This window comes from Sciurus carolinensis, chromosome X, assembly GCF_902686445.1.
Source record: "Sciurus carolinensis chromosome X, mSciCar1.2, whole genome shotgun sequence".
Taxonomy (NCBI): Eukaryota; Metazoa; Chordata; class Mammalia; order Rodentia; family Sciuridae; genus Sciurus; species Sciurus carolinensis.
The window spans coordinates 26,501,203-26,528,934 of record NC_062232.1 but is presented as its reverse complement, the minus strand read 5'-3'; the positions used below and the strand labels follow the sequence as shown (position 1 = coordinate 26,528,934).

At 34.4% G+C, this 27,732-nt stretch overlaps 1 protein-coding gene across 4 annotated transcripts in view; it reads left to right on the top strand.

The window, feature by feature from the left end:
• The window catches only part of Dmd (dystrophin), a 2,099,091-nt gene that overhangs the window by 276,044 nt on the left and 1,795,315 nt on the right, over window positions 1-27,732 (top strand). The window lies entirely within an intron of this gene.

The following is a 27,732-nucleotide window of genomic DNA, read 5'->3' as shown; positions in this document are numbered from 1 at the left end:
CTCTGAGGAGCGCTATGGAATATACTTTGAATTGTCACTCCAAAGGACAGGAGGCAGGGGAGTCTGTCCCTGTGCATCATTGATTAAGTGTTGCCCAGGGATATCATACCCCCTGCATTTGGTAGGATGACTGAGTTCCCATGACTTTGGGAAAAGTCTTGAGGCAGAAACACTGCGAGATGCAGCAGGTGCTTGACTTAGAAGGCTTTTGGGTGTGTGGGGACTGTTCTTCACAGAGCAGATCAAGTCAGAGGTAGGTCAATAGGGTGGGATGCCTGCTACATAACACAAATTGAATTTCTCAATTACCCAGTAAATTTTTTTTTGATAACACATCCCAAGAAGATAAAAGTATAGCTTCTGGCTTAATGCTGTTGAATCCTTCACACCTGATACCATGTGGCTTACTTACAGATGTTTCACTCCATTGTTTAGGTATTTTCATATCTGAAAGCCCTATAGTCTCTTTTTCATATAAATTATGATTAAATCAGGCAAGATTATTTGAAACTCAGTTTGATGTTATGTACATAGCAAACACTCAATACATACTTCTTTTTTTTTCCATTTCTTTTTTTTTTATTATTGTACACAAATGGGATACATGTTGTTTCTCTGTTTGTACATGGTGTAAAGGCATACCATTTGTGTAATCATAAATTTACATAGGGTAATGTTGTTTGATTCATTCTGTTATTTTTTTCCCTTCCCCCCCACCCCTCCCACCCCTCTTTTCCCTCTATACAGTCCTTCCTTCCTCCGTTCTTGCCCCCCTCCCTAAACCTAACTCTAACCCTAACACTAACACTTCCCACCCCCCATTATGTGTCCTCATCCACTTATTAGCGATATCATTCTTCCTTTGGTTTTTTGAGATTGGCTTACCTCACTTAGCATGATATTCTCCAGTTTCATCCATTTGCCTGCAAATGCCATAATTTTATCATTCTTTATGGCAGAGTAATAGTCCATTGTATATATATACCACAGTTTCTTTATCCATTCATCAATTGAAGGACATCTGGGTTGGTTCCACAATCTGGCTATTGTGAACTGAGAAGCTATGAACATTGATGTGGCTGTATCTCTGTAATATGCTGATTTTAAATCCTTTGGGTATAGGCCAAGGAGTGGGATAGCTGGGTCAAATGGTGGTTCCATTCCAAGTTTTCTAAGGAGTCTCCACACTGCTTTCCAGAGTGGCTGCACTAATTTGCAGCCCCACCAGCAATGTATGAGTGTACCTTTCTCCCCACATCCTCGCCAACACCTGTTGTTGCTTGTATTCTTGATAATCGCCATTCTAATTGGGGTGAGATGGAATCTTAGGGTGGTTTTGATTTGCATTTCTCTTATTACTAGAGATGTTGAACATTTTTCCATATGTTTGTTGATTGCTTGTAGATCTTCTTCTGTGAAGTGTCTATTCATTTCCTTAGACCATTTGTCGATTGGATTACTTGCATTCTTGGTGTAGAGTTTTTTGAGTTCTTTATAGATTCTGGAGATTAGTGCTCTATCTGAAGTATGATTGGCAAAGATTTTCTCCCACTCTGTAGGCTCTTTCTTCGCATTGCTGATAGTTTCCTTTGCTGAGAGAAAGCTTTTTAGTTTGAATCTATCCCAGTTATTAATTCTTGCTTTTATTTCTTGTGCTATTGGAGTCCTATTGAGGAAGTCTGGTCCTAAGCCGATATGTTGAAGCTCTGGACCTACTTTTTCTTCTATAAGATGCAAGGTCTCTGGTCTGATTCTGAGGTCCTTAATCCATTTTGAGTTTAGTTTCGTGCATGGTGAGAGATATGGGTTTAGTTTCATTCTGTTGCATATGGATTTCCAATTCTCCCAGCACCATTTGTTGAAGAGGCTATCTTTTCTCCATTGCATATTTTTGGCCCCTTTGTCTAGTATGAGAAAATTGTATTTATTTGGGTTTGTGTCCGTGTCCTCTATTCTGTACCATTGATCCACCTTTCTATTTTGGTACTAATACCATGCCGTTTTTGTTAGTATTGCTTTCTAGTAGAGTTGAAGATCTGGTATTGCGATACCCCCTGCTTCACTCTTTCTGCCAAGGATTGCTTTAGCTATTCTGGGTTTTTTATTCTTCCAGATGAATTTCATAAGTTCTTGCTCTATTTCTGTAAGGTACATCATTGGGATTTTAATTGGAATTGCATTGAATCTGTATAGCACTTTTGGTAGTATGGCCATTTTGACAATATTAATTCTTCCTATCCAAGAACATAGGAGATCTTTCCATCTTCTGAGGTTTTCTTTAATTTCTTTCTTTAGTGTTCTGTAGTTCTCATTGTAGAGGTCTTTCACCTCTTTTGTGAGATTGATTCCCAAGTATTTTATTTTTTCTGAAGCTATTGTGAATGGGGTAGTTTTCCTAATTTCTCTTTCTGAAGATTCATCGCTTATGTATAGAAATGCCTTAGATTTATGTGCATTGATCTTATATCCCGCTACTTTACTGAATTCACTTATGAGATCTAACAGTTTTCTGGTGGAATTTCCTGGTTCCTCTAAGTATACAATCATATCATCAGCAAATAGGGATAGTTTGAGTTCTTCTTTTCCTATGCGTATCCCTTTAATTTCTTTGGTCTGTCTAATTGCTCTGGCTAGAGTTTCAAGGACAATATTGAATAGAAGTGGTGAAAGAGGGCATCCCTGCCTTGTTCCAGTTTTTAGAGGGAATGCTTTCAGTTTTTTACCATTTAGAATAATATTAGCCATGGGCTTAGCATAGATGGCCTTTACAATGTTAAGGAATGTTCCCACTATCCCTATTTTTTCTAGTGTTTTGAGCATGAAGGGATGCTGTATTTTATCAAATGCTTTTTCTGCATCTATTGAAATAATCATGTGATTCTTAACTTTAAGTCTATTGATATGGTGAATTACATTTATTGATTTCCTGATGTTGAACCAACCTTGCATCCCTGGGATGAAACCCACTTGATCATGGTGCACTATCTTTTTAATATGTTTTTGTATGCGATTTGCTAAAATTTTGTTGAGAATTTTTGCGTCGATGTTCATTAAGGATATTGGTCTGAAATTTTCTTTCCTTGATGTTTCTCTGTCTGGTTTAGGTATCAGGGTGATATTGGCTTCATAGAAGGAGTTTGGGAGGGTTCCCTCCTCTTCTATTTCATGGAATACTTTGAGGAGTATTGGAATGAGCTCTTCTTTAAAAGTTTTGTAGAACTCAGCTGAGAACCCATCTGGTCCTGGACTTTTCTTTGTTGGTAGGCTTTTGATGACCTCTTCTATTTCATTACTTGAAATTGGTCTATTTAAATTGTGTATGTCCTCCTCGTTTAGTTTAAGCAATTCATATGTCTCTAGAAACTTGTTCATATCCTCGAAATTTTCTATTTTGTTGGAGTATAGATTTTCAAAATAGCTTCTAATTATGTTTTGTATTTCAGTCGTGTCTGTTGTGATATTTCCTTGTTCATTCCGAATTTTAGTAATTTGGGTTTTCTCTCGTCTTCTCTTTGTTAGTGTGGCTAAAGGTTTATCAATTTTGTTTATTTTTTCGAAGAACCAACTATTTATTTTGTCATTTTTTTGTATTGTTTCTTTTGTTTCAATTTCGTTGATATCAGCTCTGAGTTTGACTATTTCCTGTCTTCTACTACTTTTGGTGTTGGTCTGTTCTTCTTTTTCTAGGGCTTTGAGCTGTAGTGTTAGGTCATTTATTTTTTGAGTTTTACTTCTTTTATTAAATGCGCTACATGAAATAAATCTTCCTCTAAGTACTGCTTTCATAGTGTCCCAGAGATTTTGATATGATGTTTCTTTGTTCTCGTTTACCTCTAAATACATACTTCTTAAAGGAATGACTTTTAAATGACTTTCTATATTATGTAGATGCATAGAGACTATAACAGAGCCCTTCAGCAGGAAAACTGATTCTTCAAAGTTGTCAAGTAACTGACAATGATATATATAACTGGAAGCTCGAAGGAAAGTGTTATCAGAGGTTACTTTTAAACTAGGGAAACAATCAATTTTCACAATAAACTATCCCACCCCTTCCCCACTGTAGTCTCTGGTCTGCTATGATTATTAAACTCCCATCTTTCAGTGCAAAAATCTCTGCAAGCTGAAAGGGAAACATTTCCAGGAAAAAAAAATTCAAGAAAAAGTTTTTTAAATTTTAGTTGATAGTTGTTATATTAGCTTGCCAGTCATTTAAACATATATGTATCTTGTAAAATATTTTTCTTACTCTATGACTATAAGAATTACTATGTAAGACTATAAGATTTATGGTTTAAAAAAATAAAATAAGCAACTTAGTTTATTATTTAAAGTTGTCTTAGTAACCTGAAGCCACTTTTGTACTTCTCCCCAATTCCATCGCTTCCCCACTGCCACCAGAATTAACAAAAGCCCTGAATTTTGCTTTATGTTATAATTTTGCACATACGGATGTATCCCAAAATAATAAATTATTTTCTATTGCATGATTTTGCACTTGATATAGTTGGAATCATGTTGCATCTATTCTTCTGTGACTATTTTTTCCAATTATCATTATGTTGCTACGATTCATCCATGACAGTGAATGTAGCTGTAGTTTATTCATTTTCAATGTCGTATTCCATCACAGGGATAAACTACAACTTATTGATACATTCTTCAGTTTTGTTTATCTATTAAAAACAATGATCCTCATATACACTTAGGAGTGAGATTGCTGGATCATAGGGTTGGTGTATGTGACCTCAGATATACTCTTTATCTGAGTGCCATTGGAAAATGGACATTTGGAGGCTCCCTGTGTCATGCTTCCATGTGTGTTGATTTCCAGTCATCTTTGGATAATGGTGGAGAACTGGAGAGTCAAAGAGGCCAGGATACTTCTTGTTCTGCCTTTGTTCCACGGGCAGGGCAGTGTGTTTGGCAGCCCTGCCTATGCTTTGAGTTTCCAAATCCAACCAGATAGACAACTGCCCTGCAACTTCTGGCTTCCACTGAATGACCTCATGCTGGCATTCACTGAATTAAGGCACCCTTCCTTCTCTCTCCTCTTCCTTTCTTCTCCTTTTCCTCCTTCCTGTTTTCAATATGAAGTGGCTTCCAGTTTTTGTTTAGATTGACTGAATGACAGGATGCTTTTCTAATTTTATAAGATTATGCCAAATTATTTTCCATATTAGTCATACCACCAACTTAATATAAATTCTGCTTGCTCCAAATTCTCTCCAACACGTGGTAATACCAAGTTTTTAAGTTTTGGTTACTCTACCAGTCATAAAATTTTTTTTCTAGTTGTGGTTTTAATTTAATGTTCACCAACTAAAAATGAGTTTGAACATTTTTTATAGTTCCTTTGACCAAAATTTTAAATGTAGACAATTAATTATTCAATATAAAATATAAATTTCTTTAATTTACTTTGAATTACATGGAGTTTCACCAGTTGATTATCCAGTAACATTTCTATAATAATAAACTATTACTTATGGCAGGTAAATTCAGTGTACATATACTGAAATCTTTTTTTTTTATGGTATCAGTTATACTTGGGTTACTCCTTATGCAAGACTACACAATTCTTTTAAAAAAGGGTCAATACCCTGAATGGAATAAAAACAAAACACCTAGATGATAATAGTCATCTTAAGTTAACCTATCAGACTCCCCAAATAAGACTTTAGATATAATTAACCTGTTCACCTAATGAAATGCAAAGATGTTTTTAACCAAATATTTTTAACTACTTTTATCATGTAGCAAATATCAGACTCCTGGTACTTGTTGTAGTCAATTCACATACCATTCCAATAATCCTAAGTTTGCAGATGGGATCTAACTAGCGTAGATTCACATAATTGGCATGACACAAAATTTTTAAAATATTATCTACCACAGGAACTTTTTCATGTGAACCTGGAAGATTCTTTATGGTGTTTGAGCTCTTACTTTCAGATATTCAGATGTCAAAGTATTTTTAGAATGGGTCCGTAAGGCATCATTATTTGGTAATTATAATCTTGTTGATTGACAGCAAGTACTGTGTTCAATAAAAATGTTGCTGCATTGAAGTTATCCTGGTTATTGCTGGAGACAGACTGCTTAGATCTGAAGTCTCACAAGAGGAAAGAAGTGATTTTAAATTCACCAATATGAAGATATAGGATCTCTCATTAAATGCTAAAAGGTTATTTTTTCCCCCAGACTTTTAAAGTATTTATTTCATATTTCAAAAATGAAATTTGGTTACTGTCAAGTTTAGGCATTTTATACAAGTTACTTTAAAAAGTCATTTCAGTGCTGTTTATTAAAATTGTTGACTTTTTATTTTGAAATGAGGGAGGAATTAAAGAAGCTGCAAGCCATATGATTGTTCATATTTCTCATGGGAAAGAGAATGTGCAGCTGTGTTCTCCTGCACTATAGACTAAGGGATTGAAATATGAGAAATTATAGTAATGTTTCATGACAATATTAATAAAACTAAATGAAATAAAGTGTGATATAACTTAATAGTGTTATGATTAAGAAAAATTTACAGTTTAAATTGTTGGAGTGTTGGTCTTTCAAAGGGTCATAGATTCATAACAACAGAATTGTTTTTCTCCTTTCTGAGAGTTAATAGAAGCTTAACATAAAATTCTGTGAGGTAAAAAGACCTCAGACAAAGGCAAAACAGGAGGGATCTGAAGAGAAGTGCAGTGTAATATATATATATATATATATGTGAGCTGTGAATTTCTCCAAGTAGGTGTTTGAGTTTATGCCTAACAGTATTTATGACTAAGATGAATGAATGAAAAATGGCCGTTTCTTTAGTTTGAATGTTTTTATGAATCTTTGGTTTATTTTGCTAACATCAGTAAGAAAATTCAAATGAAACTACATGGTTTTAAAAATTTCAGATCTCTGAGATCTGCATTAATAAGTATTCAAAAGTATTCTGTCATTTAAATATTATGATAATTTTATGTAATTGGATTCTTCTTGAATGTATGAAAACATTCTTTACTAGGCTAAACATATCCTCAGTGTATTTTTTTAACAAAGTCCTGAAATTCTTTTGTGTTCAGATGTTAATTTCTGAATTGTCACCAATGTATAGTCTAAATACAGAAAAGCTTGTCAGAATTGTGATTCTGAAGGAAGAAAGTTCCAGCAAATATTGATTAGTTCTCCCTTATCAGTAATTAATTCAATCAAATACTTGGATTTTTCATTTTATCATAGAGCAATATGTACATGAAGAATAGGCACATTAGTTAATCTATAGGAGGAGATGAAGGGAGATTATAATAAAAAGAGAACGATTGATAACAAAAAGCCTTGTTAGTTAAGATATGACACAAAAGCAAGATGAAAAGAATTTCATAAAATCAAGCAAAAATTTCATAGGAAACCTTACATTGGCAAAGCAGTTATATGAACACCAATTTTTTTAAATTAAAATATGAAACAAACCGTTTCAAAGTGGTTTTGCGAATAAGAATTTACTCAAGATGTTTCACAAAGTGAAATGAGTGTGACAGTGAAGTAATTGTTCCAACAACGATAATATTAAGTGAAACTTTCATTATAAAGCCCAATATAGTATGGGTATTTGCTCATAAATTACACTAGGATGTTTTTATTCTGCAGTTTAGAGAATATTTTCATCAATGAATAAATGAATGGAGTATGTAATTTTCTTTAAATCTTCAAGAAAATTAGTGCATTAGTTCCACTTAAATACATATAAAATAACCAAGCCTCTGTCATTTTAATAAATTAGTCATGATCATACTATTTATGTAGGCTCCACTTTCTTGGAAGATTGATTTGGCTTAACCTATAAATTGGTGTGGTCCTCCTCAACCAATTTTCTTTTGTGTGCCACTATATTCTCCTTCCTGGAGTACTGAAATGGCACCCTAGGCTGGGCTCACTTTTATGCTCTTACCCCCTTCTATCAATCCTAATTGCAGCATTTGCAGCAACCTTTTAAAAAGGTCAATTAAATCATCTCACCTCTTCATTAAAACTCTCCTCATTCCACCAAGAGTAAATTCTAAACCTTTTACCTTGACCTACATATCTGGACTGTGCCTTTTTCTCCAATTTCAATTCAGTTTTGTTTTATGGCTTCAGGCAAGCTAGTTTGTCTTCATTCTTGAGTGTAATAAACTCTCACCCTCTGTGTCTGCATCTACTTATTTACTGTTCTCTTTGCATAGGCTGTTCTTTTGTTTCTGTTTTCTGAGCAAGCAGTTATATTTTTGTTTATTCACTCATTTTTTTCATTCATTTATTCAGTAATTTGGTACCTCTTAATTGAGGGCAATTTTGCTTCCTAGGTAATATTTGGAAATATTTGGAGATATCCATAGCTGTCACAGTTGAGTGGAAAAGTGACTGCTATTGGTATCTAGTAGGTAAAGACTAGGTATATTACTAAACATGTTACAATGTACAAAACAGCCCATCATAACAAAGAATTATCTTATAGAAGATGTTAGTTAGACAGGACTGAGTCCCTGCAATAATTCAACACTTCTTCTAGGCCTCAGGAATATGTTCACAAATATGGTTCAAACTTTCATAAGCTTATCCTTCAGGGGGAAGGTAGTCAATAAGCTAGTTAACAACTAAATATATATTTTTAAATAATGCTAAGTGCTGTCAAGGAGGAGGTGACCGAAGAATGACTGGCGAAGCCTACTTTAGAAAAGGTGATGTTTGGAGGAGTTGATATTTATGCTAAAATTAGGAATGAAGGATTCAGATATAACTTATATGTATAGTAAATATTTATTAGACATCAATTTTAATGTGTTGCATTTTTTTCTCCATGTCTTTTTCCCTTGTAACTGGGACTGCTTTAGATTGTTTTTCAGAACCTTTTATCACAGGGTCTTTGCTGAGGGGATGAATCTAGCATTTGTCTCCTGTGAGTAATTAAACCATACAGAGTTGGCGAAACCCAAATCTTATGTTCTTCCTCCTTTTTTTCTGTAAATTATGTGAAAAATGTATGTAGCATTCCTAAGTTAATTGGAAAATAAAGTGTTTCTGTATGTTTAATCATTAAAAAGAATCACTATCAAATATCCAGACAACATAGAATATTGTTCTTTTATAAATTTATTTAAAACTAATTTTTAAAAATTTTTCTCTGGAAGGTTCTATGGTCCCAATATAGGAATGCCTTCAGAAATAAGTACATATATAACAACATATATAACAACATAAAATAACACAAATTTTAAACCTAGTAGGAGAGAGGAATCTCTTCTTAATTTTTGAACAATGTGATAAGCAACAAGTGGTGCCTAGTCATTTGAATTGTAGCCCTTTAATAAATTATTGAAAGAAGCCCTTTTAATGTCAACGACTGCTTCAATGCTAATCTTTCAACTCAATGTCTATAGATTTACCATTTATTCTGCTCAAAATCTTTTGGAATATTCCATTTGAATATCCCACAGGCCCCTGAACTCACTTAACCAAAAGTAAATAAATTTATCACCTCTACTATATCTCTTCTTATAATCTTTCTCTTGGTCAAGGGTATTTCTAAGTACTTGGAGGCCAAATAAAAGTCCTAGAAATCATGACTCAGAGGGAATATAAAGTTCTGATAATGTTTCATTTTGTTCTGATACTGGTTAAGTGGGTGTGATTACCTTTGTGAAAACTCATTGACCTATGCACCTATGACTTGTACAAGTGTCTTTACATATCTCACATTTATATAAAAAGATTACATAGAATTCTAGAAGTTAAAGTTCACCCTTCCTTCTCACTCATCCAGCACCTTTAACAAGTTACACCACCTTGTCTTTGATTAATTTAAGAGAATATAAGCTCAAGATAATAAGGGATCAGAGAAATCATCAGTCCACTGGGTCACTCAATTTTTTTCTTTAGCAATAAAAGCATTTTAACCAAAATTTAACAGAAGGAAGGATCAATCTGAAAGTCATATTATAGCTGCTCTCCTAAAGCATGGGGGTTCCTAGAACTCAGTTTTAAATCCACTAAAAAGTAAAAACACTTATTGTTGATCTAATTTGGTCACATAGCATTGAAAAGACTCATTCAAATTTATCTACCTTGCTTATGCCAGAGTCAATACAAGAATCCAGAACTTTCTATTTTAGAATATAGTATAAATATGTTGCATGATATTAGGTAAGTAATTAAAAAATATTTCTCTAATCAAAAAATTCTGTGCAAGCTTAGGACAATATATGTTCAGTCTGAATTAGATCAATGGCTTTCAGTTTAATTTTTTTAAGATATTAGAGAGATAGGAACTTCCTTTCTCTCTCTCTCTCTCTCTCTCTCTGTCTCTCTCTGTGTCTCTCTGTCTTTCATTCTTTCATTTTTTTTTAGGAAGTTACTTTCTGTTGGGTGTTTTGAAGCTCAAGTAGGCCAAATTCCAGTCTTAACTTCTCAAACCTCAGTGCCTTGTGCTTATGTAGTCTTGTAGGTGGCAACAAGGGAAGGGAGCATATCTCCTCAGGAAAAGAAAAACCTTTCAAAACACAGTCCTTATCATAAATTATTTTTTAAGAATGCCTGTATGCAGTCTTAAATATAGATAGAGCCAAAGCATAACCATATTTTATCAAAGCATTTTGATTCTTAGATTCTGGAGGGGGACCCTTAAAAATAAAATGATAAGTCTACATATGGGATTTGTAATGATATTTAAAATGGATGTGCTTTATTGCCTGACAGCCCCCTTTATATTGGCAGAATACCGTAAGGATCTCATTACATTTTAATTTACTGCTGAAAGTGGAGAAAAGTTCAGAGGGGAAGCCTAATTAGCGAAATGGTTGCCAACTAATCCATTGAACTAAGCCTGCTAAATACAGTCATGCTCTTCTTAATATTATGAACAAACATTTTATATTGATTGCAGAGAATAAAGAAAAAGAAATGACTTGTTTTGAACTTTACAATAGGAAAAATGAAGATAAAATCTGGATAAGCCTTTGGCTATATCATCATCTTCAGTTTGAATTATACAGCACCAGCTGGCAAATGATTTAAAGTAGTTAAAGCATAGGAAATGGAAGCTATTAGATGAAGGCTGGTAAATCAGTTGAAACAATCAATGGATAATTTTGATTGACCAAATATTAAATATTCTACAGATTAAAATCTTTCAACCTAAAAAAAATACTATTTCTTAAGGAAAGATTCTCATCTTTGACTTTATGTACCTATACTTTAATTTATCTGATGATAATAAAAATCAGTTTTTCTCATCATCTCTTCTATACTCCTTTCTTCACTTCTTCCCTTATTCTGCTCATTCCTTTATTCTTTGTTTTTTTATTCCTGATTGCCTAATTATATCTAATATTTTCTAAAATGATTAATTTTTAATTACCACTGACATTTTTTCATTGATGTAAGAAATTTTTCTCAGAAACTATAATGTAATAAAAGCTTTCATGTGAACTTCTAGGAAGTGGACTGAAGCACAGGAACCATTTTTAGTTAAATTAAAAATAATCTGTTTCATAATTTATAGCATTTATGTGCTTGAAAGCTCATTTTAATATATCACTGGAGAAGATAAAATGTACTTCCTCACTTAGCATAATGTTTTCTAGTTCTATGTTGTTGCAAATGACAACAAAAACAGTATATATTTCCATTGTGTTTATAGACCTTATTTTCTTTTTCCTTTCATTCATCTATACATATATAATTAGGTTGTTTTATATCTTGACTATGGAATCATGCTGTAATAAATGTGGCAGTCCAAATATCTCTCCAAAATACGAGTTTCAATTCCTTTGGATATATAAGCTACATACAGAAAGACAAATACTGTATGATCTCACTTCTATGTGGAACTTAAAGTCAGCCTCACAGAAACAGAAATTTGGTTACCTAATACTGGGTGGGAGGAGGAAAAGTATGGGGGAAGAGAAAATATTGATCAAAGAGTACAGAGTTTTACTTAGATTGAAAGAGTAAGTTTTATTGACGTATTGCACTGCATTGTGACAACATTTAATAAGGATCTATATTTCAAAATTGCTAAAGCATTCTTACCAAAAAAAAAATGATGAATCAGTAAGGTAAAATATATGTTAATTTGCTTGGTTGAATCTTTCTATAATATTTACATCGGTCAAAACATATTGCACCCCACCAAAATGCATAATTGTTATTGATCATTTAAAAAATAAAAATATATGTATTTTAAAACCTGCTTTATCAGTTCTAAAGCTCTCAAAAGAAAAGTCTATAATGTTTTATCCTGAGTATTTCCTGTTTCATTTGCTTACATATTTAGCTTTACATCACATAACAATTCAAGTTCTATTCCACCATGTTCTTGAATCTAAAAAAATTTTTCAAGGATAGCTCTGATAAAAATTTATCCCTAATAATATATTTAAGATGATAAAGACACATTTTTGAACACAGAGAAAACTGTCATTTTGTTATTATAAAATGTGACATGTTTAGTTGCTCCAAATTTTAACTTGGATAACTGAAAACTAGTTGTCCATTTAACATCCTATGTTTTGCTTGTCTTGCACTTGGGTGAATTGTCTTGATTACTGGAGTGTTATGTGACACCACTTGTTTTGTTACCAGTGGTTTTTAAAAATAGCTCTATCCCTAAACCCCTTAAATAAGATTTCTTTTAGGAGCCTGATTTTTTTCTAATCTATAGCTTAGCCCTCAAGGCAATGTGGCCTCTTGCTGTTTACTTCTCATTATCTCTGTAGTTTCAATTATATATGTGACTCTTTGCTTTATTTTAAAACAGTTGTGCATTGCTGATGAGCCCTGAAGTCACCAGGGGTGGCTGGTGTCAATAGTGAGTTTATGTATAGCTATTTTTATCCATAAAGCAGTTTACTTCCTGGATGATGAAAGGCACTAAAGTAAAACCCGCCTCCTATTATACCCTGGAGGTGTAATCAAGAGGGGTTCGATCAGAGCATACCAATTAAATGAGCTAGAGCAAGCTGCTCTGGGTTAGATAAGGAGTAGGGTGTTCTCCACAGATTTTTGAACTCTTGAAAAAGCATCAGGATATAGCACATCTAATTCTTTTGATAGCACAACTATGTACATAACCCCTTATATCATAGTTTCTGCTAAGAGGCTGTGCTCTTAGATTTAATTTTCTTATAAGTCATTACACTCATTATTGTTCGTTTAAATCTTGGCAAGATTTGCATTACTAGTTCCCTTTGAACTAGATGATCTCTTCCTCTACACTGTATTTTATTTCAGGGACAATTATAAGTATTATGGAAAAGAAGACATGCAATATTGCCTATTTATACTCTATCTGTGTATCTATAGGTATATAGACACACATACACACACTATATAGTCCAATGAAAGTATTGAATCAGAATTCCCTCTACAACCCTTAGTTAGGAATATTTCCAGTTAATTTAAACTTCTAATTTAATTCTTAATGCCATGGTCTGGAGCCCCCAAGGGTTTTTTGTATTATACACATCTTGATTCTACCTCTCTGACTGTTGGAGACTATCTCATTGGAAAGGGTGTATCTGGTTAGCTATTGTCCCATAATGATCTCAAAACGATATCATCCAAAAAGTAAAGCCACAAGTCAAACCTATGACTGAGCAACCTGGAACCCCAAAACTCCAGGTGAATTAGCACAGTACCCCACAACCCATTACTGTTTGAGGAAAGAATGGGATTTTTAAAAACATTAATTCCTGTTCTCCTTTTATATTCCTAGAGAATTCCATTATAATGAACTGAAACAGAGCTATAAAAGTATTTGCTTCATGTCAGTTCTTAATCTTTGTCATGGTATTATATAACTAATACACTTGCTTTGTCATTTTTATGTAGCTCATAAAACAAAATATTGTTGGATAAAATAAATTATTTTCCTTTACTGTTTGCTATAGACTAAATGTTTGTATCCCCCCAAATTCATATTCCAATGTAATGATATTTGGAGATAGAGCCTTTCTCCAAAACTGTGAGAAAATCAATTTTTGTTATTGCATTTACCCAGTCTATGGTATTTTGTTATAGAAACCTGAGATGAGTAAGACACTTTTATTATTCCTAGACTTGACCTCTGACTTTGTTGAAATACACACACACAGCAACAATAACAACACAGCAAGTGAGGCAGGTAATCATACCAATATTAGGTTTATCTCTGTAGATGTTTTGGTCAGGTCTTACCAGAATAATACTGTGTATATGACACTTTTCCCTAACTCAGTTGCTTTCAACAAGTATTAATTTTCATGGTAGTATGAGTTTGACTAGCCTAAGATGAGCTGAACTTGCCAGTTCTGTATCAGGCCACCAGTCTTCTAGGTTTTGCTTCAAACTGTAGGTTGAGTTTGAAAATCTTCAATGCATCATGTACAGAGATCCACACTGAAGAGGCACTAGTTACCTAGTGCATGTTGTTCTCGGGGAGGGGGCATGCCATAGGATTACAAATTAGCAAGCTCAAACACTCTAGCTCATTTTCGTTTGTTCACATCCAATCGACAAAAGGAAATCACATTTTCCACTATAGGCTACATATACAATTCTGTTATCTAGGAGTAAAAAAAAAAAAATAGGACCAATAAATCAATCCACTGCAGTGGGAAAAGTAGAGGATTATTTGCTAGCACAAAGAGCTTAGTTAAAGTGTCTTTGCTGCTTTTCTTTGTGGGTATGGAAGAACTATCTAAAAAATATTTGATTTTTGTAGATTAATCATGATAATGGCTCAGGAAAAAATGTAGGTATATCCACAATTCACTACTTTGCTTAATAACTCCACTCTTTGCCCTAACAAATTTAATCAGTCTGAGGGTTTTTAAGGACCTCTATAATAAAGATTATTGAGGGAAGATGATTGTTGTTATGTCCCAAGGAGTATATTTCATGCAAGATAGTTTACACAATCAAGAAAATACATGTTCGTAGCCACACACATAGGATATATTATTCCCCTAATTTTGTAAGAAAATAAAAGAAGACCAAGAGAAAATGGGCTACACCTTCAAGGGGACATAGCTGGGAACTATCGTGTAATATGGTTCTAAGTATGTGCTTTTAATATTATAAGGAATGGAGACAAACTCAACTTTTTTATGGGTGTGTGGGAAAATAAAGAAGATCAGGAAACAGGCTGACCAACTGAATAGCCAAAGTTACTATATAATGTCATATTGGAAAACCACAATCACAGTGTAATTTCATAAGCAATTGACTATTGAGGGGAATACGGAGTGGCAGTTGATTCAGCATTCCAGCTTTGTAGGTGTTTACCATTCTTGTGAATTAACTTTTTTCATTCCCTTCTTCTACTATCACTTCTGCTCCCTCATGATAACACTTTCAAAGAGAAAGAGAAAGTGTCTGATAAAGGCAGCCAGTCACCATCATGCATCATGTTTGGGAGACTAAAGTTCTTAATTCTTTCCCATTCCTTTGAGTTGGTTTTCAGATGTTGTTTCTTATACTTAAACAACCATTGTGGCCAGTGTGGTAGAAAGTGATGTTTGCCTAGGCCTAAGCCAGGAAGTGGTGACAATAGGTGGTGCCTAGGGGGAATGAAGTTTCCCAAATAATACTTGGTATAATGTTACCAGAGGAAGGAGGCATATAAAATGGACTGCTATAATATAATAATGTCCACAATGAGCAAGGAATTATTCTAGTCATTTTTTAACCCTGGCTGCATATTAACATCACCAGGGGGCTTTTGAACAGGTACCTTTTTCCAGGTTATACCCCAGACCAATTGAATCAAGACGTATGATGTGGAGTTCATGTTGGTGTATATTTAAAAGTCTCCCAGGTGATGTCAATGTGCATCCAAGGCTGAAATCTAACCTAAAAGACAAATATGTAGTATGTTGCCAGTCCCGAAGGGCAGTGTCTGAATGTTGTGAGAGTCTGCTGAGTTCTAGAGACTGATAGAAAACTGTGAGATTGGATCAAAATTGTGAAGTTTAAGTGATAGACCAGATCATGTGAAAATTGTAGGTAAAGTTTCTGCTCAATGATTTCCTGACTGTCAACTAACAAATTTAATATCTGATAAATCAGAATTCTGTGATGTTCATTTCTATGTTATATGACTGAACTAAACATGTACATATACTGGCAGCATACTGAAAACCATGACCCAATTAAAAATATGACAAAATTCTAGGTTTGAAGGGAGGGAATTCAATTATTAGTCAAGGGAAAAAATATTTAAGGTACCTCAAATCAGACTATGCTAGCAACTACTGTACCTTCATGCTGACCAACTCTGAATGATCATGTTTTTCTATTTTCCATAAGTCTTCATTAACAATAAAAATATTGATGGTTATACCATAGCGATTTGTAGGTTATAATGTCATGTTTTCAACTTGTATTTCCAATAATTTATGAAGTCCAGCAGATTTTGTTTCAATTTTAGTGATAAGAAAACTGAGGGGGCCGGGCATAGTGGCACTTGTCAGTAAACCTAGTGACTCCAGAGGCTGAGGCAGGAGGGTCACAAGCTCAAAGTCAGCCTTAGCAACTTAGGCAGTAAGCAATTCAGTGAGACTCTGTCTCAAAATAAAAAAAAAAATGAAAAGGGCTAGGGATGTGACTTAGTGGTTAAGTACCCCTAGGTTCAATCCCTGCTACCAAAAACAATTGCAACTCAGAAAAACACACATTTTCCAGGATCTTAACTATGTGTTTCCAATTTCTTAAATATTTCCAACAAGTTTTAAAGGCAAAATCCACTAGTGGGGAAGAGAAAAGAAGGAAGAAAGGAAGGAAAGAGGGAAGGAAGGGAGGGAAGGAAGAAAACAGGGGCAGAAAGAGGTAAGAGTCTGGTTTTCTCACTCCTAGGTCACACTATCAGATGGTCTCCACCAGCCTTAATTTTTTCCCTTTGTAAATGCTGATTATCATTTAAGTGATTAAGAGAAAAATAAGTGGACAAGGAAAGTAGATTAATTTAAAAAATTATTTTGAATTTTTTACTGTTGTCAGAAAATGTAGATTTAAATTCAAATGCTTCTAGTGTTACTCTGTCTTAATTTATATTTCTCTGTCTCTCTTTTTCTCCTTCTCTCTCCCCCTTCCCTCCTGTTTTATATGTTGAAAAGAGTATTAATGAGAAAAAGTCTGGTTTCATTAGTAATATGCTAGAAACTCAGATTGGTGTAGGTGTAGCAGAAATGAATGTTGGTCTCCAACTCAGCTTTGGGAGAAACAGAAGTGTGACTTCTTGCCATGTTTTAGAGCTATACTCTCTAGATCAGCATTGTCCAACAGAAATATAATGTGAGTTACATATAATTCAAAATTTTTTAATAGCCACTTCAAGTAAAAAAACCAGTTAAATTAATTGAATATTATACTCTACTCCATATATCTGAAACATTTCAGCATGTAATCAATATGGAAATATTAAGACACTTTACATTCTTAATAAAACTGTACTGTCTTTAAATTCTCATTAATATTTTACATATGTCATATTTTCCTAAGCTAAAGTGAACTGTTGACTTACTATAACAATTCAATTGTGTGTAATGGAAAAAGCTTTTACACTGTTTCAGTTTTAAATTTAAACAAAGTTAAAATTTCATTTCCTAATTCATGCTGGTCAATTTCAAATGTTTGATGGCCACATAGATCTATGGCTTTCTTACTGAACAGCACATCTCCAGAAATGAAAAAGAAATCTGTCTTCTCTAATTACTCAAACAATTTGGGGATGGTCAGTCTTCTTATTACCAAAGCAAAAGATTGCTGCGGGTACTATTTTTGTTTTAGTAATCACCTTTAAATTGTTTTTCCCTTCTTAGAAAAGTCTAGAATTAGGTACCCCATTTATGACAGATTAAGGAAGTGGTTTTCCCCAGACAATTGGTTCCTTGACTTCATTGTGGCAGTTGGTGTCAATAGTTTTGCCTTTCCTCCTCTAGGAAAAGTTTCAGTCCTTGAAGATACATAGATTGAAGTTATGTTTGTCACCAAAATCCTATTGTGGGTTTACTATTTTCTTCTTCTGTCAGTACCTACTGAAGAAGGTAGGACATTTAAAGCAGTGCTCAGGTCTCTTTCCAAAGAGTCTCATCACAGTGCATCACTGTCTCAGAAACACTGTGACTTCTGAGTGTATGCTTCACATCTGCTTGCTCTTTCTCTCTCAGGGTCACTGACTTTTGTCTAAGATGACTTGGCTCTAATTCTTGTCTGTGATTTGTTAGCGGTTTGCATTGCATTTTAGTGGACAGGGATTCTTAGAAATCCCCAGATAAGCCTCTACATGCAATGGCAATGAATCTCAGTAATTGCATTTTCCTGTATCTGAACTTAATTTATATATTAAGCCTCCTTTCTGCCAGATCCCACACATTTCATCTCAGTCAATTTAGGTCTAATATGCCCCACTTTTCTCTGGGGTTTCATCTTAAATTTTTGAGGGGGCTGGTATAGTGCCAATATTTGAAGGTGGATGTGGGTTACCTGCTCCTATGCATAATTCATCACATAGGGAACTTGTGTCTTGTTTTTAGACCCTAGACTTTCATTTCTGTTTGGATAAGAATCATGGCTGTTTTTCCTTGTCATTCTGGGTCCTTTGAGAATCCATTGAGTATAGTATTCATTTTAGGGGCATATGGAAAATTATTTTTTTTCCTGCACCCTATGTCCTGCTGAAGTCCAGTGGGTGTTGGGTGGCTAACTCATACCTATCTACTCAGATACACTTCCTATTCTTCTAACCTAGGTCTAGGGTGACTTGAAGTCTTACTGTCTTTCTGGGTACACTAGGGAACAGTAACCATTTACTTGTACACTTGGCCTGATCCAAACTTACCTTGACAGTGGTGGTAATGGAGATTGTGGTGTTTTTTTTTTTTTTTTTCACCATCTTCTTTCAGGAATGCACACTTGCCTAATATGCTATTCTTTACCATACCTTCCCCATCGATCCACAAAATAATATTTTCTAGACTCAGAGATGAAAAAGATGGCTTAAATGGTGTACTTTGTCTTACAGATATTATTTTACATGGCCAGATTTGGGATTTTGAAAATTCCAAGACCCATATTTTAACTACTTCCATATGGTAGTAAGAATGAGACAGTCACTGTCTTCTCTGGGGAGAGTGGGGCAGAGTTCAAGTCTAACAAAAAGTGTGTTAGGGAAAAATACTGGCAATTGTCTAAAAAATTATGTCACCATGGAGAAATTAAGAGCCAACTTACTTTTAAAAACAAAGAGATCCAACCAAAATAAAAAGTTTGTATTCAGGTTGAAATTAAAACTCTGATTAGAGTCTGTCATGGTGGCATGCACTGGTAGTCCCAGGTAGTTTGGAGGCTAAGATAGGAGGATCAATTGAGCCCAGGATTTCCAGGACAGCCTGGGAAACAGACTGCATCTCAGAATAAAAAAAAGTGATAGGTCAATATTTATCCTGATTACATTGCTAAACTTTTTTTTTCTTTAGAAAAATGTTGTTATTTATTTCACTCCCCTATAAAAGTACCTGAAACATCAAAAGAGGAATAACAGTGATAGAGAATTTAGAATGTTCCTTAGGAAAAACATTATTTTCAGCAAAAAATTTTCCCAAGCAGTCAGAAATTTATATATTATTTTACATCATTTAACATTATTTGCACCAGTAGTCAAACATGAACTTTAAAAATTCAACAGTGAGGTGAACAAGATTAAAATAAACAATACATTGAAAATTGAATGATGACTTTTTTTTTTGGTAGTGATGATTTAATCCAGGGATGCTTAACTATTGAGCTACATCCCCAGCCTTTTTATTTTGAGACAGTCTCACTAAGTTTCTGAGGCTGGCCTAGAAATTGAGATCCTCCTTCCTCAGTGTCCCAAGTTGCTGGGATTATAGGTGTGTACCACTGCAACTCAGCTGGATAGTAATTTGATTGCAGTGTATGGAATGTAGTTATCTCTTAGAAATAATAATTGCAAAAATGTTGGTGCTGAATTAAGGAATAAATCAGACAAAAACACTTCTGATATTCCAAAAATGTATTCAACGTAAGCAAAAAATGCAGCAGACTTTTCTTACTCTTCTTTCCTGGAGTATTTGACAAGCCCTGAGATTCTCCATCAAGTTTATGAAAATTAGTGGGGGTTCTTTTTAGTGTAAAATTTCAAAATATTCTTGGAAAGTAACTCATAACTACAGACCTTGATGACTTGAGAGAGAATTTGTTTTGTTTTGTTATTGTTCTACATGAGTTCTCACATGACATCAGTGTAAATAGATATATACAACACCAAAATATCTGTATTTTCAAAAGGGATAATTATTCCCTTTGGTTTTTTATTTTGAGTTTTGCATATAAATTTGGCACTTAGTTAAGACCTTAAAATACTTGAAGTGTTTTAAAAGTGCAACAAAAGGGATTAATTTTATAATTGTTAGTACTTTTGTAATTTAGTATATTTTGAAGGCATTATTCTTCTTGAACACTAGGATGCTACAATTGATTTAGTAGTATTGATTTTTAAATAAGATATACATTTCACTTTTGGTGATAATTTCAGGAATATATTCTTAGAATTTTATCTTAGAAGAGGAAAAGTTTATTTCAGGCTCAAGCTTTCCTAGGTTCAGTCCATTGTTCTGGACATTGAGGGTGATGCAGTACATACTGACAGAAGGACATGGTAGATGACAACTGTTCAGCTAATTGCAGTCAGAGAGAGAAAGAGAAAGAGAGAGACAAAGAGAGGGAGAGTGTGAGCAAAAGGAGCTAGGGACAAAATATAATCCTAAAGGGCACAACCCCAGTGACCTATTTCCTCCAATCACATTTCATTGACCTATAGTTACCACCCAGTGATCCTTTCAATTATTTCATCAAATGGATTCTCATAATCTAATCATTTCACCTCTAATCATTCTTTCTTTGCCTAACACATGAGCTTTTTAGGGGAAACCTAATGTCCAACCATAACAAGCTGTAATCATTTTATATTTATATTTTTATACAATATTTTTACTGTCATATAAGCCCTATCATGTTATTACAGACATCTCTACATGGTTTTGTAACATCTTATTATACAGATGTGCTAGAATTTATTGAAATATGCTTCTGAATTTAGATATTTAGATTATTTTTATTTCTTTCTCATTCTAAATAACCCACTTGACCATTTTTTATGTTTCCTTTGGCCAATTTGCAGGATTCTACATAATTAAGTCAAAGGTTATTAACATTTTTGAAAATGATATTTATATACATCAAAAAAATGCTTAACAAAATTGTTTTACAATTTACATTACCCTGCAGGAAGAAATTAGGTCATCTAAATTGGGACATAAAACTGTGTATGAATAAATATTTCTATTTTATAAACTGTGTGCAACCAAAATTCTGCTTTTTAGATATTAAAATTTAAAGATAAGAACAATTTTGGCATGTTTTCAAAGTAATACTTTGGCTAAGGATGTAGCCTATCACTCAGGAAGTCCTGGATTTGATCCCAGAACCACACGCACACACACACATACACACACACAAATAATGATAATGATAATGATTTCATAAAATTACACATAATAATAGAATATTTTACATACTAGAAAACTGTCATTTGGGATTGAATACTTATTTTGTGTCTCTGCATATAAGTATTTTATACATATTTTATATATGCATACAAAATATATTGTATTTCTATATATACTATAGATATATCTATAAGCATACAGTCATTTCTGCATTTTATTTTATATATTTATTTTATATTCCATTTGTGCTAAACTGCATTTTTGATTGTAGCCTAAATCATATGCAATAAGAATATGAGTATATTGTGAATAATATATTCTTGGTATCTAGATTCTGTGTGAAAGACAAAGAGAGAAGATAAAATTGTGTATATATATGTGTGTGTGCAAACTACTTGAAATGGTTGTTTTCCTCACCATGAACAATGAAAGATGCTGCATAGATATTTGAACTTCCTAAGAAATATTAGAATAATTTATTCCAAGCCCTCAAATTTTATTTCACATTTTATTTTATACATCAGGAAAACAGTGTTTTTATTTTATAATTCCTTTAATAAGGGAATTTCAATAAATTGTACAATACTGTCATTTAATAATATTTTCTAGTATTAAATTAATAACTTTGACTTTGAGATACATTTTTAAAAGCAGTCTAGTAGTTTAGTTTAATTTGTTTATATGAGTTTTAGTCAAAACACGATTAGTTATACCAATAGTTTATCTCCCAAATCATCTTAAATTTAATTTTCTTCATAGTTTTATACAATTGGGAAGCTTAATATTTGGGAAAGTAATAATGATTGACTTATTTTTTCTAGTTTCTTTTAAAAGCCTTAGATTTTGAAGTGGTGCAGTTTTGAGATGAAAAGTTATAAAGTTACCTTCCATCCTCTATAATAGTCTGAATATTTCGTATCCAGCCATAAGAAGCAGCCTGAAACCTCTAATCGAAATCAAAGGTTACACCACAGGGGTGCAATATCTCTAATTTGTCTTGGAATGATGCAGTACCTTCCCTTGACTGCTGTGATTAAATTCACTCTAGTTTGTTCAGTTAATGAGAATAGCACATCTTAACCCATAGAAGGTATTCTCTCTTTATAGCCTCATGACTCTCAGCAGATTAGCATCATTATCAGGGAATAATATGTAGTAAATGAATGCATATGAGTGGCACTAGTCTAGGATACCCTACACATCAAACCACAAGAGCATATTTCTTGACCTTCAGCATATGACTTTCAGGTATGTATACAGATATAGTTAAATATATATCATGAAACTATAGGGCAAACTGAAAGAATTTGTTCTTGATACTCAGATGGAGATAAAGATAGTCAACATTCTGAAAAAATGCAGAACCAGTAGTAATAGATATATTATCTCCTGTTTGGTCAGTTCAGTGAATATTTTCACACTTTTCTGTACTTGTAATTCTGATATGGTGAGTCATTTGAAAGAATGGTTCTGGTTGCTTGTATAGAGATAGTGTATTCTGTGGTAATGCACTGAGGATAAAAGTATATGAAATAAGGGTTCCAAAGTATGTTGGCAAAGTTCAATATATGTAGAGGGGAATATAGTTCAGGAGATAATTGACCCAGAGCTTGGTATTACATCAACCTGGTTCAAATTATGGCAACATCATCTGTGACCTTTAAGACTTTATGCAGCTGCCTGAATATCCCTTTAGATTTTTCATCTGCAAAATGAATGTTGATAAACTTTGCTTTCATGAAAAATTTGGGTAAATTTTAAACGTTATGTATATAAAATATGTGCAATATAGTAAGGCCTCAATAATAGGTAGTTGTTGATATTACTTTAATTATTTCTTTAATTTCGTAAAAGTTTCTGAATTGCTCACTTAATGATATATTTTTCTGCCACCTCAGTGTCACTAGACATTTCTCTATTGTTTTCTATCTCACCTGATTGGAAATCATCTTATTAAATATGTCTGGAATTGTCACTGAACCCACTATATTCCCTGGATACAGTATCCATAAAGGCTGAACCACTAAAGATAGTTTCTTCAACTGAATCACTTTACTGTACCCCCTGCCATCTCCTAGACCAAGAATCTCAAACCTTATTCTAGCCCTGTCTCTCTTCCTGCAGTGCCATGGATGCAATACCTTCTTTTATTCCTGCCTATTTTATATAGGATTGGTATAGTCAGTGTGCAATGGCAAAAAGATGGTCAGGACTGAGAGGATACAAATACAGATTGGAGGAGATCCCAAGAACACAAAGATATCTAGGCAGATGAGCAGTTATTGAGGAAGGAACTCAGAAGGAGCTAAGTACAGCCTCAGCAGGTGAGGGAACACAAAATCGGGGCTAAAAGTGAGGAATGATTATTCATCATTAAATATTCTATATTGGGGATTCCAGTAGCAGATAATAGAGAACCAAGCATGAGCATTGGATTCAGGATTAGACTTCTAAAAACATTGATGAAACTACAAGAGACTTTGGAATGGAAATATGATTGTTAGTATTAAGGCATCAAGCTGAGTTACATTCATCCATCCAGTGATTAAACCAAACTCTGCTGATCACCTGTTCAGTTAGTACTGAAGAACCAGCAAATGCTGGAATTAAAGCAGTTAACAAGACAGTCAAGGTCTTTACCTCCTTCTTTGTGAAACTTCATTTTAAAGACATCAGTTGAGGATCCAAGATGGCGGACTAGAGGGAGACTGTGTTTCTTGTTGCTCCGTAACTTGGGTTTCAAGCAGAGGATATCTGTTTCTTGGTGAGGCAGTTTTTGCTACTTATTGATCCCTTGCTGTTTACCCCATTTGTCTACTGCAATCACCTGCAGTCTGCCAGCATATCGACACATTTTTGAGTGTAGATTGTTCACTGTCAGGCGCCTATCATCTGCCATTTGCCTGCCTTTTGCTTGTCCATCACCTGCCTTTCACCTATCCATCACCCACTGCCCACCTCCCGATCATCTGACAGCAGTCAGCAAACTGACTGCAGATAGCCAGTGGAGCGCCAGCTGCCTACTACTGCCTGGAAGTTCATTGTCACAGTACCTGCAGGTTTGGTTGCTGCCATTTTGAGATAACAGCCAGGTCCTGTAGGACCCCTGGCCAAACTGACTAAGCCCCATCTCCAGGATCCCTAAACCTGACTGATCACCCCCTGCCTCCGGGGCCCTCACATCGACTGATTGCTCCCTGCCACCAGGACCCCCAGACTGACTGACTGCACCCTAACACCAGGACCCCCAGACCGACTGATTGCACCCCGCCTCCAGGATCCCACAACCAGACTGACCACACTCCAATTCCAGGACCCCTGACCCACCAACCGCACCCGGCCTCCAGAACCTCTAGCTGACCACGCCCACACCCCAAGTTGCAGTTCCCCATTTGCCAACACATTTGGAAGCCATGGTGGCCATCTTGGATAATCCTGGAAGCTGTATCTTCCATCTTTAAGTGGGGCAAATCCCATCCTGAGACGCCTGCCTGGAGACTGGAAGATCATTTTCAGGTACCTCCCATACATCAGGCTACTGAAGACTGGGAGGTTTGAATACTATATGACTGTTATAATGTAGATTTTTTTTTCTCCTTATTGAAAAATTTTAAGTTTTTATTTCTTTACTTTTCTCACTCTCTTTTCCTTTTGTTTCCCTGTTCCCTCAGAGTCTCTCTCTCCCTTTTTGCATGCTATCAACCAACTTCTTTTGATTACACTCACTCTATTATCTAGAACTTCTATATATTCTTTTCTTATCCAATTAACAGTTACATCCTACACCCCTCCGCATCCTCTTTGTCCTCCATTGGAAACTGTAGACCTTATTGCAAATCTATTTGTTATACTGAAGATAATAATTGAACTCATTTTGTTTATTATGACAATATTGTTAATGTCCTCATAGGGGCTATTTGGTCTAGGGTTGCATACTGTCTGAACTGGGCACTGCTAATATTGATCTCCCCTTAAAGAAAGGGTTTTGGAAACCTGTAGGGCCACTATAAGCCTATAGGGGGGAAACTGCAATACCCCAGATCTGCTCTGCTAGAGGGGAAGATACATGAACAACATGAAAAAACAAGGGAAGAAAATGATCCAAACAAATCTAGATTCTATATTAATAGAATCCAGTGACAGTATGATAGAAGAAATGTCAGAAAAGGACTTCAGATTATACATGATTAGGATGATTCATGAAGCAAAGGATGAGTTAAGAGAGCACATGCAGGCAATGAATTATCATACCAATAAGCAGTTGAAAGAGCAACCACAGGATGCAAAAGATCCTTTCAACAAAGAGATAGAGATTCTCAAAAAACAAAACAAAACAAAACAAAAAACAAAATACCCCAGAAATCATTGAAATGAAAGAAACAATAAACCAAATAAAAAACTCAATGGAAAGCATCACCAACAGATTAGACCACCTGGAAGACAAAACCTCAGACAATGAAGACAAAATATTTAATCTTGAAAATAAAGTTGCCCAAACAGAGAAGATGGTAAGAAATCATGAACAGAATCACCAAGAACTATGGAACATCATGAAAAGACCAAATTTAAGAATTATCAGGATTGAGGAAAGCACAGAGATACAAACCAAAGGAATGAACAACCTATTCAATGAAATAATATCAGAAAATTTCCCAAGCCTGAAGAATGAAATGGAAAATCAAATACAAGAGGCTTACAGAACACCAAATGCACAAAATCACAACAGATCCACACCAAGGCACATTATAATGAAAATGCCTAACATCCAAAATAAAGATAGGATTTTGAAGGCTGTGAGAGAAAAGCATCAGATTACATATAGGGGGAGACCAATATGGATATCAGCAGATTTCTCAGCCCAGACTCTAAAAGCTAGAAGGGCCTGGAACAATATATTTCAAGCTCTGAAAGAACATGGTTGCCAACCAAGAATCCTATACCCAGTAAAACTAACCTTTAGATTTGAAGATGAAATAAAATCCTTCCATGATAAACAAAAGTTAAAAGAATTTACAAATAGAAAGCCTGTGCTACAGAATATTCTCAACAAAATATTCCATGAGGAGGAAATAAAAAATAACAATGTAGGTCAGCAAAGGGAGGAACTACCTTAAAGAAAAATCCATTCAAAGGAGAAACTAAGCCAAGTTAAAAACCAAAAATAAGCCCAAATGACTAGGAATACAAATCATATCTCAATAATAACCCTGAACGTTAATGTCCTAAACTCATCAATCAAAAGACATAGGACTGGTAGAATAGATTAAAAAGAAAGGCCCAAAAATATGCTGCCTTCAAGAGACTCATCTCATAGAAAAAGACATCCACAGACTAAAGGTGAAAGGATGGGAAAAAACCCACCACACATATGGACTTGGTAAAAAAGTGGGGGTTTCCATCCTTATTTCAGATAAAGTGGACTTCAAGCCAAAGTTAGTCAGAAGGGATAAAGAAGGACATTTCATACTGCTTAAGGGAACCATAAATCAGGAAGACATAACAATAGTAAATATTATGCCCCAAACAACAGTGTATCCATGTACATCAAACAAATCCTTCTCAATTCCAGGAATCACATAGACCACAACACAATAATTCTGGGTGACTTTTACACACAACTGTCACCACTGAATAGATCTTCCAAACAAAAACTAAACAAAGAAACCATAGAACTCAATAACACAATCAATAATCTAGACTTAACAGACATATATAGAATATTCCATCCTTCAATAAGCGAATACACTTTCTTCTCAGCAGCACATGGAACCTTCTTGAAAATAGACCATATGTTATGCCACAAAGCAGTCCTTAGGAAATGCAAAACAATAGAGATACTGCCTTGTGTTCTATCAGATCATAATGGAATGAAATTAGAAATCAATGACAAAATAAAAAACAGAAATTACTCCAACACCTGGAGACTAAATAATATGCTAATGAAAGAAGCATGGATAACAGAAAACATCAGGAAGGAGATAAAAAAATTCTTAGAGATCAATGAGAACGATGATACAACATATCAAAATCTCTGGGACACTATGAAAGCAGTACTAAGAGGAAAATTTATTGCATGGAGCGCATTCAAGAAAAGAATAAAAAGTCAACAACTAAATGACCTAACATTACAGCTCAAAGCCCTAGAAAAAAGAAGAACAGAATAACAGCAAAGGTAGTAGAAGACAGGAAATAATTAAAA